General features: G+C 36.8%; 1 protein-coding gene across 2 annotated transcripts in view; it reads left to right on the top strand.

Annotated features, from left to right (window-relative positions):
• Positions 1–17,616, top strand: part of NXPH1 (neurexophilin 1) — a 406,633-nt gene that overhangs the window by 40,793 nt on the left and 348,224 nt on the right. The gene's annotated exons all lie outside the window — the stretch shown is intronic.

Here is a 17,616-nt window from a genome sequence, read left to right as displayed (position 1 = left end):
ATAGGGATGGTGCCCTTATAAGAAGAGAAAGAGACACCAGAGCTCACTGGCTCTCTTCTCCTCTCTCTGCCATGTGAGGACACAGCGAGAGGCCATTCGCAAGACAGGAAGAGAGCTCTCGCCAGAAACCAACCCTGCTGGCACCTTGATCTTGGACTTATAGCCACTAGAACTGTGAGAAAACAAATTTCTGTTCTTTAAGCTACCCAGTCTATTGTATTTTGTTGTGGCAGCCTGAGCATACTAATATAGACTAAGGTTTTTAATCTTTTTATACTTTAACATTCTTCTAGACTAAAAAATATATATACACACAGGCTCCCAAGGCAATAGAAATAAAAGCAGAAATAAACAAATGGAACCTAATCAAACTTATACGCTTTTGCACAGCAAAGGAAACCATATGGACTCGGAGAAAATGTTTGCAAATGATGCAACTGACAAGGGCTTAATTTCCAAAATGTACAAACAGCTCATACAACTCAATAACAAATAAAACAACCCAATCATAAAAGGGGAGAAGACATAAATAGACATTTCTTTGAAGAAGACATACAGGTGACTAACAGGCACATGAAAAGATGCTCTAATTTTTAGAGAAATGCAAATCAAAACTACAATGATGTACCACCTCACACTGGTCAAAATGGCCATCACTAAAAGTCTACAAATAGCAAATGCTGGAGAGGGTGTGGAGAAAAGGGAACCCTCCTACACTGTTGGTGGGAATGTAAATTGGTGCAGCCACTATGGTAAACAGTATGGAGGTTCCTTAAAAAACTAAAAATAGAGTTGCCGTAAGATCCAGCAATCCCACTTCTGGGCATATATCAGTAAAAAAACTATAATTCTAAAAGATATATACACCCCTATGTTCACTGCAGCACTATTTACAATAGCCAAGACATGGAAACAACCTAAATTTCCATTGACAGATGAGTGGATGAAGAAGATGTGTGTGTGTGTGTGTGTGTGTGTATACACACACACACACACACACACACACACACACACACACACACAATGGAATACTACTCAGCCATAAAAAATGAAATAATGCCATTTGCAGCAACATGGATGGACCTAGAGATTATCATACTAAGTGAAGTAAGTCAGAAATAGAAAGACAAATACCATATGATATCACTCATGGGTGGAATCTAAAATATGACACAAATGAAACAGAAACATTCATAGATATAGAGAACAGACTTGTGGTTGCCACGGGGGAGGGAGGGTGGGGGAGGGATGGATTGGGAGTTTGGGATTAGTAGATGCAAACTATTATATATAGAATGGATAAACAACAAGGTCCTACTGTATAGCACAGGGAACTATATTCATTATCCTGTGATAAACCATAATGGAAAAGATTATGAAAAAGAGTGTAGATATATGTATATACATGTATAACTGATTCACTTTGCTGTACAGCAGAAATTAACACATTGTAAATCAACTATACTTCAATAAAATTAAAAAAATTTAAAAATATGTACACACATATACATACATAAATACATTCAGATATAGTAAGATCAGTGATGGTTAGATCAGTGATGTCCAACAGAAATATATTGTGAATCACATACATAATTAAACAATTTTAGTGACTACATTTAAAAGCAAAAAGAAAAGGGAAAATAAGTTCAACAATATTTTAAATTTAATCCAATATATCTAGAATATTATTTCCAACCTGTGATCAATTTAAAAATTACTCTTGAGATAATTTATATTCTTTTTACATCCTGTCTTCGAAATCTGATATATACTTTATACATACAGCACATTTCAGTTTGGACTGGCCACATTTCAAGTGCTATGGCCACCATATTGAACAGAGCAGGTTAAATCCAAGGCTTTCAGTCCTGGGTTTGGGCTGGGTCTCCGTGGCTTATTTGCCAAAAGACCTTGGGCAATTTAATTAATCCTTTAAACCCTGGGTTCCTTATGTTTAAAATGGAAGTAATAGAAGTATTTACATCATAGGATTGTCATGGTGCCTAAATAATATGCTATGTAAAGCATGAACACTGCATGGTAAATAGCATTCAATAGATGTTGGCAAAAATTATTTATGTAGTCATAGAATATGAATCCGTATTTTACAATAAATGATGATTTGTATATTTAAAACCATTTTCCCACCCAATGATATCTTTCCATAAATTCTAAATTTATAGACACATGATAGAAAGTGAAATGTGTTACCCATGAGGATCATGCCATCTCATTACAATGCAGTGTGTGTGTATGTTTCTGTCTACACCTTGGGAAAAGTACACAGGTGAGAACATACTATCATAAAAATCTTCCAGGTTTCAGAGACACCTGAACTGAATTCTAAGATATAATGGATTGCCTTATGTTGAGAGCTCAGGAAAGTAGTTGTAATTGTGGTGAATGATAAAGCATCTTTTAATTTCTTAGTTGACATGCATCATATTACTGCAACCATTGCCGAATTAAAGAGCCATTTCATTTATTGACAATCTCAGCAAAAAGGCTAGGAAAATCAATTCTGAACATGAATTATGGCACTTCTTTGAATATCAACTATTTCTGTTGTTTCTAAAATCTGCACTATGGTATTCTCTGTTTCCTAGTGGTAGGTTATTAATGAATTCTGGTTGCACCTTGTTATAAATTTTGTCAGAAAGATAATAGCACGGTAACCTGGCACAGTAACCTTCCAACAATCTGTAACTTGATTTGCTGACAATTCCTATCCTCAGCTCCTGTAACTAGAGGAGAAGAGGTGAAGTAGAAGTGTCAATCAAGGGACAGAGATTATCAAAAAAGTTTAAGTAAATCATTAAAATGCTGATATCTTCCTACATGACAAAGATAAGAAGAGGAAATAGTATAATATGAAAGCATTTTTCATGAAATGAATATAATGGAATTGGAGAAGAGGAAATTATATCAACCTACCTGCATTCATTACAGTCTGAATTTTGGCCTTTGGTACTTGTCTTCATGTGTCCTAGTTCCTGTCCTCATTCTCTGTCAAGAATAGCAAATCAATATGGCCTTTTTGTGAGGACCTGAACTGGCCTTAAAACTATGTTCTTTTAAAAATAAAACTGTTAAATCCATCATTTAAAAATGTATCTGGTGGGAGTTAATACCACAGTGATTTCTACCACCACTCATTTAAAATTACTAGAACAAACTCTTTAAGAGTTAGTGGTCTTACATTGTTCTTTTTTCCACTTCCCCCACAGAATTTTATTCTAATGAAATACATATATTTTTGACAGTTTTTATTGATTCTCCTATCATATTTCTCTGCTGCCAAAATATGTTTATAAATTGGAATTACTTTTTTCATAATTTTGTAAAATTTTGACTTAAATTGTTTTCCTCTATTGAGTTATAACATTTTTATTAACTAATAATTTATAAAACCGAAGTAAACATTAAATTTGTGGTACATTACTCTTGTAAAACATAAAAAAATTATTAAAAGCTTATTTCTTCATGAGAAGAATTGTGTCTCTGTGTGTGTCTCATGGGAAGGGGAACTTAGGGTGTCTTAATCAGCAAATACTTCTTAGAGAGCAACATTTCAAATTATCCTCTGACACAATACACCATAAGGAGGTATGCTTCGGTAAAATGGGAAAAGAGCAACTGTGAAAAGGGAATGGGGCAGAGAAAGGAAAACTCAGTAGATAAAACTGCAGGTGTATTCTCCTGCAGATCAATTTTAGGAAAGAACAGACTACATGTGGAAACTGAGGATCCGATCGGGAAATTGAGTTCCTTAAAATTTCTGTGCCTATATTCCCCTTTGGAATAATCTTGAACCCCCAGGGGTCAGCAGTCCCTCTTGGAAGGCCTGGATTATAACTTTCCCATAATTCTTGGCAGAACATTGATGAATGGAAAGAGTTTGAAGAAAAACCAAACAAACCACTTTCAAGCTCTCCATCATACTCTAGGCGCGGGGGCTGTATTAGACAAAGAGCAAGTTCAGTCACTATGGATGCTGGAAAGACCCTGGATTTGAAGGGCTGGGTTTGATTTGCTGTTTCATTACTCATTAAAAACTAAACTACCATCATCCAAAATGAAAATAAATAAGGAAACACAAGCTTTAAATGATACATTAAAGAAGATGGACTTAATTGGTATTTATAGGACATTCCATCCAAAAACAACAGAATACACTTTCTTCTCAAGTGCTCATGGAACATTCTCCAGGATAGACCATATCTTCGGTCACAAATCAAGCCTTGGTAAATTTAAGAAAATTGAAATTGTATCAAGTTTCTTTTCCAACCACAATGCTATGAGACTAGATATCAATTATAGGAAAAAATCTGTGAAAAATACAAACACATGGAGGCTAAACAATACACTACTAAATAACCAAGAGATCACTGAAGAAATCAAAGAGGAAATCCAAAAATACCTAGAAACAAATGACAGTGAAAACAAAATGACCCAAAACCTATGGGATGCAGCAAAAGCAGTTATAAGAGGGAAGTTTATAGCAATACAAACCTACCTCAAGAAACAAGAAACATCTCAAATAAACAACCTAACCTTACACCTAAAGCAATCAGAGAAAGAAGAATTAAAAAAACCCAAAGTTAGCAGAAGGAAAGAAATCATAAAGATCAGAAATAAATGAAAAAGAAATGAAGGAAACAGTAACTAAGATCAATAAAACTAAAAGCTCGTACTTTGAGAAGATAAACAAAATTGATAAACCACTAGCCAGACTCATCAAGAAAAAAAGGGAGAAGACTCAAATCAATAGAAATAGAAATGAAAAAGGAGAAGCAACAACTGACTCTGCAGAAATACAAAGGATCATGAGAGATTGCTACAAGCCACTATATGCCAATAAAATGGAAAACCTGGAAGAAATGGACAAATTCTTAGAAAAGCACAACCTTCCGAGACTGAACCAGGAAGCAATAGAAAATATAAACAGACCAATCACAAGCACTGAAACTGAAATTGTGATTAAAAATCTTACAGTAAACAAAAGCCCAGGACCAGATGGCTTCACAGGCAAATTCTATCAAACATTTAGAGAAGAGCTATCACCTATCCTTCTCAAACTCTTCCAAAATACAGCAGAGGGAGGAACACTCTCAAACTCATTCTAAGAGGCCACAATCACCCTGATACCAAAACCAGACAAAGATGTCACAAACAAAGAAAACTACAGGCCAATATCACTGATGAACATAGATGCAAAAATCCTCAACAAAATACTAGCAAACAGAATCCAACAGCACATGAAAAGGATCATACACCATGATCAAGTGGGGTTTATCCCAGGAATGCAAGGATTCTTCAATATACGCAAATCAATCAATGTGATACACCATGTTAACAAATGGAAGAATAAAAACCATATGATCATCTCAATAGAGGCAGAAAAAGCTTTCGACAAATTTCAACACCCATTTATGATAAAAACTCTCCAGAAAGTAGGCATAGAGGGAACTTACCTTAACATAATAAAGGCCATATATGACAAACCCACAGCCAACATCGTTCTCAATGGTGAAACACTGAAACCATTTCCTCTAAGATCAGGAACAAGACAAGGATGTCCACTCTCACCACTATTATTCAACATAATTTTGGAAGTTTTAGCCACAGCAATCAGAGAAGAAAAAGAAATAAAAGGAATCCAAATTGGAAAAGAAGAAATAAAACTGTCACTGTTTGCAGATGACATGATACTATACATAGAGAATCCTAAAGACGCTACCAGAAAAGTACTAGAGCTAATCAATGAATTTGGTAAAGTAGCAGGATACAAAATTAATACACAGAAATCTCTTGCATTCCTATAGACTAATGATGAAAAATCTGAAAGAGAAATTAAGGAAACACTCCCATTTACCATTGCAACAAAAAGAATATAATACCTAGGAATAAACCTGCCTAAGGAGACAAAAGACCTGTATGCAGAAAACTATAAGACACTGATGAAAGATATTAAAGATGATACAGATAGATATACCATGTTCTTGGATTGGAAGAATCAACATTGTGAAAATGACTCTACTACCCAAAGCAATCTACAGATTCTGTGCAATCCCTGTCAAACTACCAACAACATTTTTCACAGAGCTAGAACAAAAAATTTCACAATTTGTGTGGAAACACAAAAGACCCCAAATAGCCAAAGGAATCTTGAGAAAGAAAACCGGAGCTGGAGGAATCAGGCCCCCTGACTTCAGACTATACTACAAAGCTACAGTAATCAAGACAGTGTGGTACTGGCACAAAAACAGAAATATAGATCAATGGAACAGGATAGAAAGCCCAGAGATAAACCCACACACATATGGTCACCTTATCTTTGATAAAGGAGGCAAGAATATACAATGGAGGAAAGACAGCTTCTTCAATAAGTGGTGCTGGGAAAACTGGACAGCTACATGTAAAAGAAAGAAGTTAGAACACTCCCTAACACCATACACAAAAATAAACTCAAAATGGATTAAAGACCTAAACGTAAGGCCAGACCCTATAAAACTCTTAGAAGAAAACATAGGCAGAACACTCTGACATAAATCACAGCAAGATCCTTTTTGACCCACCTCCTAGAGAAATGGAAATAAAAACAAAAATAAAGAAATGGGACCTAATGAAACTTAAAAACTTTTGCACAGCACAGGAAAACTTAAACAAGACGAAAAGACAACCCTCAGAATGGGAGAAAATATTTGCAAATGAAGCAACTGACAAAGATTTAATCTCTAAAATTTACAAGCAGCTCATGCAGCTCAATATCAAAAAAACAAACAACCCAATCCAAAAATGGGCCGAAGACCTAAATAGACATTTCTCCAAAGAAGATATGCAGATTGCCAACAAACAGATGAAAGGATGCTCAACATCACTAATCATTAGAGAAATGCAAATCAAAGCTACAATGAGGTATCACCTCACACCAATCAGAATGTCCACCATTAAAAATCTACAAACAAGAAATGCTGGAGAGGGTGTGGAGAAAAGGGAACCCTCTTGCACTGTTGGTGGGAATGTAACTTGATACAGCTTCTATGGAGAACAGTATGGAGGTTCCTTAAAAAACTAAAAATAGAACTACCATATGACCCAGCAATCCCACTACTGGGCATATACCCTGAGAAAACCATAATTCAAAAACAGTCATGTAACACAGTGTTCACTGCAGCTCTATTTACAGTAGCCAGGACATGGAAGCAACCTAAGTGTCCACTGACAGATGAATGGATAAAGAATATGTGGCACATATATACAATGGACTATTACTCAGCCATAAAAAGAAATGAAATTGAGTTATTTGTAGTTAGGTGCATGGACCTAGAGACTGTCATACAGAGTGAAGTAAGTCAGAAAGAGAAAAACAAATACCGCATGCTAACACATATGTATGGAATCTAAAAAAAATAAAAAAAGGGGGGTTCTGAAGAACCTAGGGGCAGGACAGGAATAAAGACGCAGATGTAGAGAATGGACTTGAGGACACTGGGAAGGGGAAGGGGAAGCTGGGATGAAGTGAGAGAGTGGCATGGACATATATACACTACCAAATGTAAAATAGATAGCTAGTGGGGAGCAGCCACATAGCACAGGGAGATCAGCTCGATGCTTTGTGACCACCTAGATGGGTGGGATAGCGAGGGTGGGGGGGAGATGCAAGAGGGAGGAGATGTGGGGATATATGTTTATGCATTCCTGATTCACTTTGTTATACAGCAGAAACTAACACACCATTGTAAAGCAATTTTACCCCAATAAAGATGTTAAAAAAAAGAAAACAAAAACAAAATCTATACTACCAGTTTTGTCATTAGTGAAATTGGGATATCTATAAATAAATGTTTTAGAGTTACTGTAAAGATTCAGTGAAATAACATAGTTAAAGCACCTGGTTCATAAATCAAATAGTACTCAATTTAAGAAAAAGTAAAAAAATGTATATACATGTTCAGTATTTACTTTTGGCAAAATTATTTAGAGGAAGGATGGGCTCAGAAATGTCCAATGATTGGTCTCAGAGATACTCACAGGAGCAACCAGGTATTTGTCTGCTGAGGGATAATCTCACTTGTCATTTTTCAAGAAAAGAGAATGAAACAACAAATTACTGCTCTCCCAAACTTGGGTTGGAAAACTGTAGGAATTTTCTCAGCCATCTGCGAGCAAAAGATGATATATGCAAAAGCCACTCAGAGAGAAGGCCTCTTATTCCAGACACTTATCAGCTGAATACAATGCCCAGCAAACAGCTAGAAGTTTTCATTTCACCAGAGAAGGGCTCCTGCTTTGAAAGGTTTTTCAAAGTTTCCATGACAAAATATTCTTTCACAGTCTCTGCATCAGTGAGCTGCTTTGTATTTCTAGCGCAGCTAAGCAATTAAAAGAAGATGAATAGATGTATTCCAGCATGTGTGATAACAAATGGCATACTTAAGGTGACAAGGTTTTCTGTGTTAACTGGCTTTGCAGTCACTTGCAAGTTTTTGAAAAATATTCCCTTTTATTGGGAGTTTTTTCCTGCTTAATCTTAGCTTAAAGACTATTTTTTCTCAAAGCAAATTGGAGGAGAAGTCATCTTTGATGCGACAGAATATATGTACATATTCCCTCTGTGCAGAGGAGCTGCTGCTTTTTTTTATGACAGCTCAAATTGACTAAAGTTTTAAGCATCAAGCTCTTCACCATTACAAAAGATGCTCTTGGCAACAAATGATGAGACTTCTGCAGGAAACTGAGGTGGTCCGTTTAAATTGCTTCTCTATGTTCATGCTTTTTTTGTAGGGTCAGTGCACTAGGGAGGCTCTCCATGGATCTTGGACTCAGGATATTTTTGGATCTAGACTATTCCCAGGAGCAGGGAATAATGGGAATTTAGATATCATTTTGGTTGCAAGTTGATGGAAAGAGAAGCAGATGGCATTAAAGCCCTTCTAATATAATCTTTAGTCCTTATCAAGTCCGTTTTACTTTCTCTTGCTTTTGGAAAATTCACCTACCCTGGACTTCAGTTAGGATCTCTCTAGTTATATGAATTTATGTTTACTAAATCTGATAATTAGAATCCTAGGGCATACTAACCTCCTGCTCATTTATGTGCTCCTTTGCAACTTCAGGAAACAGGCAGTGTGGTATAAGGTAATACACACCACCTTGGAGGAAGATGAACCTGGATTCAGGTTCTGACTCTGATACTTTTGGCTCTGTGACCTCGGGCAAGTTACTTGACCTTGTTAAGCTACAAGTTGGCAAATGTAAAATGAGGCCCTGGGATCTATGATCACTTTCCCTAAGGGTAGTAATATGGCCTTGTGGTTAAGAAGCTATCTTTGCCATCATATAGACCTGGATTTGACAGACCTCTTCTACTTCATAACTATGAAACCTTGAGAATTCCATTTAATCTTTTTAGGTTTGCTTATTTCCTTACTTAAAAAAGAATTTAAATGTTAAAATAATAGTAACTACCTTGTAGGGTTGTTGTGAGGATTAAAAGTGATAATACATGTGCTTGATAAAGAATAGTTCATATTAGCTGGGAACTCTTTAAAAGGATTATGTACCATTGTAGAAAGTTCTTAATAAAGACTCAAATCTTAAAACACTGTAATGGGACTCGGATTATAATCTAAAATGTTCATTTTATAGATAGAAAAAAAACAAAACAAAAACCAAGTGGAGATTGTGATGTGCTCCAGATCCCACACCAATATCCCATACCTGACCCCAGTCCTCCCATAATGCTAAGTGCATGTGGCACATTCAACAGATAAATATGCTGTTCACTCCCAGTAATTCCTGATAGAGTATTTCACCCCCAAATCAGTGAACTCACCAAGAACAACTTCTTTGTGGGGGAAAAATAAACCTTTATGATCACTGTATTTTCTTTCCTACCTAAAACAGCAAAATTTTCATGAGTAAACAAAGAAATGGACAAATAAGATTGAGGGTTCAACCTTCAGCAGAAGAGTTAAGACATTTATCAAGACAGAGTCCTTTGTTTAGTGAGAATCCATCTGTGCCTTTCAGTAAATGAAAAAAGATATCTGCAACTCTTTCATAAGAGTTGTTATGAAATTTTTACGTTGAATGTAAATTTTGTATTCCAGTTCTCATCCTCTCCATAGAAGATGTTTCCAACCTTCTCCAACCACAGTTCCTTCAAGAATTATATTTATTGTACTTTCACAGAGACATTTTGTTCCTTAGTTTCATTTTAGACGCTTCACTTCATTCAGCTGAAACTAGCTAGGGTTCCCAACGGAGAAAAGGGAAAATGTGAAAATTCAACTGTAAAAAAAACACGTATTTTATGACCTACACTTTATGAAGTTACTTTGCTGTGTGTTCTGGCTAAATGGTGCCTTTAGACATAATGAAATCTTACTGTCTGATAGACGGCTTGAAGAGGTTAGAGCACTTCCCAGCTATTTAAAACGCTAAAGTGGGAATGTTAAATGCCAGAATGCCCTCCAGTGTTGTTATGGCCTGCATGGGAAACACATCTTGCCTTTTCATAGTCCTATGCATGGTGTCTTTTAAAGATATCCCTTTCACTGTTCCCCTCACTCCCTACCCTTTTCTTCTGCAGTGGAAAAGAACTTATGCAAAGGCATAGAGAACAAATAACAGTACAGGATTTATCTACAAAACATGTTGAGGCTGGAGCTGTAATGTTTACCCATATTCTCCAGTCTCCATCTGAATAAATAAAGTGGTATCATGGGATAGGCTGCTCTATAGATAACGAGTTTCAAACTCATTCATCCAGAGAAATTTCACCTGATATAGTTTGCCCATCAAATGGATTTAAAGTTGTATTGTCACTGCGCTGCTTTCCACGGTGATTGTTTTTGCCCTGTGGTTCCATGTCTTAATAGACGGTTTGATTGTACATATATGCTGCTTCGTTCATATGATTCAGTTTGTAATGGTCTGTATGTACAACCCTGCTGTCCAGTAATAAAGCAGAACATAACCCCTTCCGTGATTTTAACTAAGGAGTTTATCTGTTTCTGGTGCTATTTTCTGAGAGTAAATAAGGAAATCCTTTTTGCTGATGATTTTTCTTTTTTTTTTCCTTTCTTCTTTCCCTCCCTCCCCTGCCCCCATTCCCTTCTTCCTTTCTTTGATCTATGTATCCTTGCACAGTTTGGGTTTGATGAATATTTCTGCTGAATTTTTGTGAAGAGAAGATAAGTTATCAATGCATTTTCTCCTTGTTAATGGCTTCAGTGGCCTATCATTTATTATCTGAGTGCTGTGTGCCTTGAATAGACAGAGGAGTAGATGAAACAGCCTTTCACTTGGTGATCTGCCCCCAACTGTAAGGGAATAGTCTTGGATCTTTGATCGAAATCAAGGGCTGTCATTTGCCTCATACTTCGCTGGTTCCAGGAAGGAGGCCAGGATTATTTTCCCTTGGAAAGAGAATCAGCTATGTTTCCTTCAAATGCCTAGATTTTAGTCTCAGGCTCAATTATCTATAAAAAGAGCTTTTATAGCAAAGAGACTTCACCATAGAGAAATGATGTTAAGTCAAATGGAATATAAAGAAAACCATATTCCAAACTCTCTCTGTTAAGTAATTTAATACTAACTGAAATCTGAAGTTGCAGAATATAAAAAAGAAATAAACAATAACTCTGCTGCTTTCTCAAGGGAAAGATTACTCAGCTGCCTTTCTGAAGTTGGCTCCTGTGTCCTTTCCACAAAATCACCCTCTTAAGCACTCTCTCTGACTAAAATCCTTAAAACATCAATAGAGGCATTACAATTTTATTACATTTGATGTTGACTCAAAATGACTAGGTGTAGAACACCACTGAATTTCAAACTCACCTTGACACATGAAAGAAGTGGGCAGCTATAAACAGGTTGAACTGGTCTAGATGCAAGGTGAAGAAGAAAGACTGTATGTACAGAAACCAGTGGGGCAGAACTGTGGGTGCATAAACAGAGCAGAAGGTCAGAAGACACATATGAGGCACTTCATTCCAGATTCTCCTTAAGTATTACCTCCTCAGAGAAAATTTCTCTGACTATCTAATTAAATATAGAATACTTCATCACTCTCCATCCCTCATTCAGCTTTATTTTTCATTATAGAAATGTTATTATATATTAAATGTATATTATAATATATGTTAGATATACTAAATAGATACTAGATGTATGTTATAAATATATATATATTTTTAAAATGTGATTATTATCTGAATTTCCCACTAGAATACAAGCTCAATGAAGTCAATAACTCTGTTTGGCTCACTGCTATAGACTCAGCACCTAGAATAGTACCTGGCACTAAATAAGTATTTGTTGAAACAAAAAATTAAAAATGAAAAATATAAATTGGTTATGTTAAAATGTAGCTGGAAGGCTTAATTAGGAGCATGGGTTGCTAGTAATTCTCCCAGTCACTCAACATTTTTTAGGCCTTGTATGAGAACCCTGTTCTGTTTGGTACACAATGGTGATATTAAAAACTTGTCACAGGTCTTGAAAGGATAGATGAAAAATACATATAGTTCAGCCTTTGCAAGAATTTCCTATGGGATCTCTTACATTTGGGAAAGTCAAGTTCTGTGATCTCTCTTTGGGGGGAAAAATGTAACAGGAATATGAGATTTAATAGTACTCACTGAATATATGTAAAAATATCTAATATTAAATGAAAAAAGTAGCTAACATTTCTGTAGTGCCAGGCAATGTTTTAAATACTTTATATTTATTAGCTCTTTTAATTCTTAAAAAAATCCTTTGAGGTAGGTTTTGTGATTAGCCCTGTTGTATAAGGAGCTTTGACTTTTTTTTTACTGGTTCTTGGGAGGGAGCCTCTAAATCCTTGCAATTTCCTCAGTTATAGGAATGTCTTTGCCATTCATGGTGGTCCCTTTGTTATTTATGATAGTTATGCTAATGAGATGGCTCATGGTGGTCCTTAGATAGTTTCAGGATGGGGACCAGCTTTGCCAGAAAGACCAACCTCGTGATTAAAGGGTTGGGTCTTTGAGCCAAGCAATACCGGCTCAACCTCCTGGGGTGGTGGGAGGATGGGCCTGGAGATTGAATTCCATCATGTGGCCACTGATTCAGCCAATCACACCTACATAATGAAACCCTAATGAAAACTCTGGACACTGAAGATTGAGTGAGTCCAGGGATGTGTCCTGACTCTACAGGGAGAAGACATGGAAATTTTGCATTTGGAACCCTCCCAAAATATGCCTTTTATGTACTTCATCTTTTCACTGTTTCTGAGTTGTATTCTTTTGCTACAATACAACTGTTAAGAGTATAGCACTTTCTTGAGTTCTGTAAGTTGTGTCAGCAAATTATTAAACCTAGTAATGGGAACTCCCAAATTTGTAGCCAATTGGTCAGAGGTGTAGCTGGCCTGGGAACCCTTGGACTTACGGTTGGTGTTTGAAGTGAGAGCTGTCTTGTGGAGGCCTGAGCCCTTAACCTGTGAAGTTTTGTCAAACTCCAAGTAGTTAGTGTCAGAATTGCATTGTAGCCCCACTTTCAGATGTAGAAATGGAGGCATGCAGATTTGCCCAAAGTCTCAAAGCTAGTAAGTGGCAGTGTCAGGAATTAAATCCAGGCTATATACCTGCAAAAAATATCTGCTCTTCATCATTATGTTATTGTCTCTCTTAATCAAAGAGCTCTTTTCAGTTTTCAGTAGAAGTAAGATAAGAATGAATCTGTTAGGATTTATTACCCTGTCCACAGTTTGGTTTCAAACTTCTGGAATCCACAACTTTGAGAGAATATATTTCTGTTGTTTTAAGCCACCCAATTTGTGGTAATTTGTTATAACAGTACTAGGAAACTAATACAGTATCTCAAACTTAATATGACCAAGACAGAACTCTTTTTTTTTTTTTTCTAATTTTATTTATTAATTTATGGCTGCGTTGGGTCTTCGTTGCTGTGCGCGGGCTTTCTCTAGTTGCAGCGAGTGGGGGCTACTGTTCATTGCGGTGTGTGGGCTACTCATTGCGGTGGCTTCTCTTGTTGCGGAGCACGGGCTCTAGGAGTGCAGGCTTCAGTAGTTGTGGCACACAGGCTCGGTAGTTGTGGCGCACGGGCTTAGTTGCTCCGCAGCATGTGGGATCTTCCCAGACCAGGGATCGAACCTGTGTCCCCTACATTGGCAGGTGGATTCTTAACCACTGCGCCACCAGGGAAGTCCCCAAAACAGAACTCTTGATCTGCCCCCACCCAAAACCTATTTCCCCTTAGTCTTGCTTTCTCAGCATATGGCAACCTTATCCATCCAGTTGCCAAAACCAAAAATTGAGGAATCATCCTCTATTTCTCTTTTCCTCTCCTTCCACCTCTAATCCTTTAGCAGGATTTAAATACCTATCGTCTTTATTCTACCAGATATACCTTTTCCACCTCCATTTCTCTCCAGTTCCATTGTTACTATGCTGGTCAGAACCACCATCAACCCTGGCCTGGACTACGGTGACACCATCTTCACTGGGTTCCCTCCTTACGTTCTTGCCATGTCACACTTAAATAAAATCCAAACTTCTTACTGTGGCTTACCAAACCCTACTTGATCTGGCCCATGCCTACCCATCTGAATTCATCTCAACTCACTTCCACTTACTGTGCTTTAGCTGAACAGATATTCTTTGTTTCTCAAGTAGACCAACTTAACTTACCTTAGGCTTTTGCACTAATTGTTTCCTCTGTCTCAAATGCACTTCCCCTGTTCTTGATGCAACAAGTTTCTTCTTGTAAATTAAATCTCAACTTCAGTATCACCTCCTCTAAGACGCCTTTTACTGACCTGGTTTAATTAGCCTCCCTGGTATTTTTTCTTTGTCACATTAGCCTATTAAAATTCTTTGCATTGCACCCATCATTATCTAACATTTTTCTTCTTTATCTGTCTGTTTTCCTTTACTAGACTATACACTCTGTGAGGCTAGAGCTTGACTGGCTGATCACTGCTTTGTGAATGCGAGAGCAGTCTTTGGCATGTAATAGGAGCTCAGTAAATATTTGTTAAATGAATAATTACCATTCTCCCAACCCCTTGCAAAACCATGTAAAAAATATTGACACAGGTTCAAAGTATAGAGCCTTGAAGATTTTGACAAAGCTGTAAGACGGGGGTGAACAATCATCTTACATGTTCCTTCTTCCTTTATAAGAGTTCTTTATTCACTGTAGTTCCCTTACTGGGCTTGTATAGTTCTCCCTGATGTTGATATATATTGGGGTGGTTACATGTCAAGGAAAATAATACATATTTATTTTTCAAAAAAATGTACAGAAGCTCTAAGGTTGTTAGTATTGGGGGGATCATTGTATAAAATAAATGAATAAATATGCTGTTAAGTGGGACCTATAAGCTATTAAGATCTATTGAGGCATGCCTAATTTAATCACTTTAAATCACATGCTGTGAAAACAATTTTTACAGTTCACTGAGAGTTTTAGAAATTTTATTGTTATTAGAAAACAATGAAAAACAAAACTTTAAATTTCTGAAAAAGGCTTGCCTTTTAACGGAACACTTATGATTGTCTTCACTCTTTTTAAAATATGAATTTCAATTCAATATCTGTTTAACTCTGCTTTCAGAAGTTGAATTTTAGGTTGATGTAAAAATGCAAGATCAATTCATGTAATATCTTAGCACAGGTAGTACCCTAACAAGTAATATACTGACAGAAAAATGCCTGTTTTTATGTGGTCTTAGCTCAGAAAAACATTTTTAAATGTTTGGAACAAAAATCAAAGACTATTTTGAGATGTGAAAATTATATGAAATACAGTGTCCATAAACACAGCCAGGTTCATTCATTTATGTACTGTTTCTGGCTGCTTTCCCATTACAATGACAGCATTGAGGAGTTGTGACACAGACCACATGGCCTGCAAAGCCTAGCTATTTATTACCTGGCCTTTTACAGAAAAAGTTTGCTGACCCCTGATCTAACATATAAAAATATGTGAAAAATAATTTTATCTCTCTGTTCATCTTAACCATCTAATTAGACAGCAATGCCGTATGTTCTAAACTCAAATCAGTGTTTTCTTGTATCTAATAACTGTTGGCATTCAGTATAAGGGCAGCAGCACAAACATATATAAGAAAATGGTACTACCCACATCAACTGTAATAGCACATATCTCTAGAACTTATTAGTCAAAATGTTCTTCTCTAGACCATATGGGAGCAGGGGACTGTCTTTGTTAAGACATCATTTACATTCAGGTGCACCATTCCATCAAACTTGTATTTAAAGTCCTCGGTGCTGTGACACAAAGATCAACAAGGAAGTCCCTACTGTCTAGGAGTTCCTGATTAAGCAGGAAGTTCACATTTTCATTCCCCAAGCAACTCAATGAGATTCTTATTATTGCTATTTTAGAGGTGAGACAACAGAAATGCAGGCAGAGATCGGGCAATTTGTATAAGATACCCTGAAACATTGGAAATTCCTCTTTGTTTTTTTTTTCTGGATTCAGGTTAACAGAGTAATGAAATATATATATGTATATATATGTGTGTGTGTGTATCTATATCTATATATAGATACACACACACACACACACTTTTATAAATAGCACAGAGCTGAGCAAGTATGTAGGGAAAAGGGAGAGACGATCCATACTCTGCAGGGAAATCTGTCAGGGAAGTCCACGCCAGAAGGAATTCCCTGCCCATGTTATTTCTTTCAACATCTAACAGATTCCTGTATATGTTCCAGGTTTAAAATTGTTGAGGGTCAAGCAGAGGGGACACTGGGGGTGGGAGGGCATCAGACTGGAGTCTGTCTTTTAGCAAATGTATTTCAGTGGATCACAGGCACCATACCAACTTCCTCATTAAAAAAAATATCTCAAAATAGACTTGGTGGAGCCCTGTAAAGTGTCATGATATAAGGAAGAGCAGCTTGGGTGCTGAGAGACGCTCTGAAGTCTGACCTTTCTCAGATGTGGATATAATGACCCACTTTCATTCCAGTTGGAGAATAAATTCAGATAAAGATACATGCTGCCGTCCCATGGAGCCCACATGTGGCCTTACAAATGAGTGTGCTGCCAGAGCTCAGAGTGACCAGGTTTATATGGGCACTGGTAGTCACTTCTCTGGCTCCAACTGGAGAGGCAATTCAAAAGAATAAAGGTCTAGACTTTACACTTTGCCAGAGTTAGGAATTGGCTCTCCCCGGCCTCAGCTATGTATACGAAATTATATAGGTACATAAAATTATACATACACACACACACTTTTTTTTTCCCTTTCCCTGAACAATTGGAGAGTTAGTTTCAGGCTTGCGGGATTCATGTCACTTCCCCTTTCAGCCTATATCTTCTAAGAAATGGACATAACCAAACATTATTTCATATTCAAGACATCTAACATTAACACAACACTATGACCTATTGATCTAATATACTGTCCATATTCAATATTTCACAATTGTCCCAATAATGTCTTTCATAGGCTTAAATTTTTTTTCAGAATTTATAAATCCACAATCTAGTCAAGGATCGTGCATTGCATTTACTTGTCATACTTCTTTAGGGTCTTTCTAGGACAGTTCCTAGCCCTTTTGGGGGCATTTTTGA

Source organism: Balaenoptera borealis (assembly GCF_965194805.1).
Source record: "Balaenoptera borealis genome assembly, chromosome: 7".
Lineage (NCBI taxonomy): Eukaryota > Metazoa > Chordata > Mammalia > Artiodactyla > Balaenopteridae > Balaenoptera > Balaenoptera borealis.
Note: the sequence above shows the minus strand (reverse complement) of the source record. Positions and strands in the feature narration are given on the sequence as shown.